At 35.2% G+C, this 4,187-nt stretch overlaps 1 pseudogene; it reads right to left on the reverse strand.

Annotated features, from left to right (window-relative positions):
• Positions 1–2,903, reverse strand: part of LOC112041091 (low affinity inorganic phosphate transporter 4-like) — a 7,916-nt pseudogene extending 5,013 nt beyond the window's left edge.
• Positions 2,904–4,187: the final 1,284 nt, after the last annotated feature.

Below are 4,187 nucleotides of genomic sequence, written 5' to 3' on the forward strand. Positions count from 1 at the left end.
AAAAAAAATTTTTTTTATTCTTTGCCCCCCCCCCCCCAAAAAAAAAAAACTTCAAATCCTGGTTCAATCCCTGTTCTCCACAAACCTTCATCTCCCACCCCCAAGCTCCCTAGCCAGCATATCATAAAAATTGATATCCCATCTTTTAGGCCAAGCCCTTATCTCCCTCACTCACGTGCTCGTAGTGTGTTGTGAAAATTGAACCCATTTGTTGTTTCAAATTTAAATTGTCTATCTGTGGTTTGAAATTTAACACTTTACTCACCTGAGACTAGCTTAGTTAGAGTTATGTAATCCTCCTCTATTAAAAAACATTAGCTAAATATGTAATTCTGCTCAACTTTTATGTCCCTCTCCTCCTAAAATATAAAAATATAAGATCCAATAAGATTAAAAAAAAAAAAAATCTAGTGAAACACTTGCATCATGGGATTTTAAACTACAACTAGGCAATTTAAATTTTAGTCAAACTACAGATAGATAAAGTGTCAAATTTCAAACTACATGTAAGTAACTGAAATTTCAGCCAAACTACAACCACAGGTAGACAATTTAAATTTCGATCAAACAACAAGTGGGTAAACTGTCAAATTTCAAATTACATGTAGGTAACTTAAATTTCAGCTAAACTACAAGTAAATAAGTTGTAATTTGCCATATTTTTAATGACATGGTTCTTTTTTATTAGCCCAAAGTACAAGATTAGTAAGCATGTAGTCTTGTACTGCTTAAGAATTTCCCACGTATATAGAAAAACGCTTCACTGTCACAAGGAAAAAATAGAAAATAAAACATAAAAAAATAAAAACAAAAAGTAGCTTCACCCTTTGCCCATGCGTCCTTGAAGTCATAAGCTACAACATTTAGCAGTTCTTATTTGTAGAAACATCCAGACACGTATAATTGAAAAAACAAATTAAGTAGCTATAACTTATAAGAGCAAAAGACAATATTTCTTTTGTTTACTTATTTGATTTTCCACGTGTACTTGATATGCTTTCACAGACTCCCCGTAAGTAGTTCCTGCTGCAGCCCGTGAAACCGAGTGTGTAGCGGACTCCTGTGTTGTGTAATTGCCACGTTCATACTCAACAGATATTTCCTCCAAAGACATTCCCATGGTCTCGGTCACTAAGAATGTGAAGAAAACCCCTAACATGTTGGTAACTGCCAAAATCGTCATTGCCTCCTTCCTGGATCACCATTATAGTTTTGCACCCAAAAAGCTCCAACTATTGACCTAGCCTTACCAGCAGCCGCGCTCAGAGCATGACACGAGGACTTCATCCGGGTTGGAACAACTCGGCTGATAGCACGAAGGTTGTGCTATTAGGTCCAAAGTTTGCAAAGAAAAACGTTAGCCCGCATAACAACGCGAACAGCTTGTCATGTTCCTTGAGGTAGTCAATGCGGAACGCCATCAAAAAGCTGTTTACTGATATAAAGAGGAACCCAAGAATTTGAATCATAAACCGGCCTTGCTTTTCGATGAAGAACACGGTGAACCAGTAACCAGCGAAGGTGCCAAGCATTGCCATACAAAACATAGCACTCGAGGTCTGAGAGACTTCCTTGATTGCATTCACAAATTCGGGCTTTTCAATTAAATTCATTGCGGGGAAAATATCCTTCCGGTTCAGATTTTGGCTATAAAATGACCTGTCCAATAAGATAAGAACCATGTGGTCTCATTGTGCCTATCAAATGACGCCCATGTCGACGAACGAGATCGTGAGATAATAATGGGTAGTTGTTTGCAGCTTTGAGTGTTGATAATTTGTCATGTAATTCATCTTGGAGTTCAAGGTCAAGAGCCAACTCATGTCCTCAGCTGCTTGTTTGGCATTCCCTTCGATTATGGCTGTGTACGTTTTTTTTTTTTCGAGCATTTTCATTCTAAAATAGTATGTTAAAAGTGCTAGAAGAGCTCCAAGCATAAGCACAATATGTTGGGCTTTGTGGTGTTTAGTTGTGTTTGATTCGGTTGACGACTCGACCCAACTCGAAATAATCCTGTGCACAAGATAAAGAAACCGTTTTTTGTGATTAGGATTTCATTCTTCTTGTTGTTTTTGAAAGAGAGAAACAATGTAGCTGCACTTTGTACTTTTTTCTTGATAATAGTGAAATTTCTGCAACTTCGTGGAAGTAGGTAAATTGCCGAACCATGTAAATACTGTCTTATTCGTGTGATTGTTTTCTTTTAGCGTGTGTTTTTCTCTATTTTTTTGTTTCTCACGTTTTGAGAATTTCGGGTTGAATTCCCTACACAATCCTCCAAAGATAATCTACTTCTGGTTGTGTAGAAAATACAGGATCATCTTTGAATGAAGCAGCGGGGAAGAAGTGAAGAAAGATTCCTAAAAGTATCATAGGAACTAGCCTTGCGAATACAATTCCTACACCTTGCATTGCATACACCGTGGCAATGAATGCTCCGTGAGTTCTTTTGTTGGAGTAGTCAGACATGATTGTGGCGGAGACGGGATAGTCTCCACCAATACCAAGCCCTAGCCAGAACCTAAAGAAACAAAGTGTTCCAGTGACAGTTTCTTTGCTTGCACCAAAGGACAAGCCGGAGCATATGGCACAAATGACCGTGACAATTAGAGTGACGCTGTAAGCTCTTTTAAGGCCAAGTTTGTCAGCAATCCAAGGTGGCCTGTGAGAGTACCAATTAGGGCAACACCAATTACAGCGTTGTTAAAGTTTTGGGGGAGCTTTCCAGACTTTCCTGTGCTAGTGTCATAGTAGTAAAGGCGGCCCAAGAGTTTTGAGACTGTTGAGATGCAGAAAAGGTTGAATGCATCAGTGAAAAACCCCATTCCGATAATGGTTGTGATGTAGTTCCACTGCATGCGGGCAGAGTCACGGGCTTCAAGCACTTTTAATTTTAAACCCATTTTGTAGTCTGTTTTATTTGTCTTTATTTTCTTGGTGGCTGGTTATGAAGTTTGCGTGTACCTTGGCTAATTTTCGAGGAATGAACAAGAAATTAACAGCATCTGAGGGATATTCTATTCACATCGATTCAACAAAAGATATTCTTTATCAAGAAATAAAGACAAATTTATGTCAGTTTGATTAATCAACCAACCATTTACTAGCCCAAAACTTCGTAGAAATCTTGCTAGTTGGAAGAGAAATTTTGAAAATTATTAAATGAACTTGTTTTAATTTGCCTGAATATGATAGCTTTTGTACGTATCAATTTGTCACTCCTACATCGGACAAATTTTCCCTCTGTATTGGCCTGGCTTGGTGAATGCATTTCATTATAAATGTCCTTAATCCTGGGATCTTGAAGAAGAATCAAACACACAATTACTATATTATCTATAACAGTCCAAATTAATATACTTCCGTTTGGTCGAATTATAAAAGCTTTTAATTTTTTGCTTTTTGTCTCACCATTTACCAAATGTATAATAAAATGACAAAACTCAGGTACACCACCTTAGGTGTTGTTTTTTATATTTCCCTCTTAAAATTCAGCCATGTAGTTACTTCACTAAAAAATACACTTTCATCCTATGAAAAAAAATCCACATGGTTGAATCTTAAGAGAGAAAAACTTAAGTAATAGCACCTAAGTACTTTATCTAAGTATTATCCATAATAAAATTAGTTTATTTAAAATAAACCAATTTTTATCTTTTTGTCACACCAATAAGCTACCAAAAATTAACGATGCAACACTCACTCTTAAGGTAACTTTTGGCAATACTAAATGCCACTTGATATATATATATATATATATTTATTTATTTATTTATTTATTTATTTGAAAATTGGCAATACTAAATGCCACTTGATATATATATATATATATATTTATTTATTTATTTATTTATTTATTTGAAAAGTTCACTATTAAATTATATTTTCTTTTCTATACTTTTATTTTACAAAATTTGAATATAAATAAAGAACAATAGCTCTCTCATTTATAAAAATAGTTAAATTGACTTTTCTTTTATATTTTAAAATCTTACATAAAACATGAGTTTATAAATTAACTAGTAAATAACACTTGATCATGAAATTTATTGTGTACATTAAGAAGAACAAGAACTTAGAATCCAATGGGGTATGGTGTAAAGAGGGGTTGTTTATGACTATTTTAAGGTGCTGGGATTTTCTGAGAAGATGGAATGTGATGTTTATGGGGAAGTGTATATGAGCAT

The sequence above is a fragment of the Quercus suber genome, unplaced genomic scaffold (assembly GCF_002906115.3).
Source record: "Quercus suber isolate HL8 unplaced genomic scaffold, Cork oak 2.0 scaffold_366, whole genome shotgun sequence".
NCBI classification, from domain to species: domain Eukaryota; kingdom Viridiplantae; phylum Streptophyta; class Magnoliopsida; order Fagales; family Fagaceae; genus Quercus; species Quercus suber.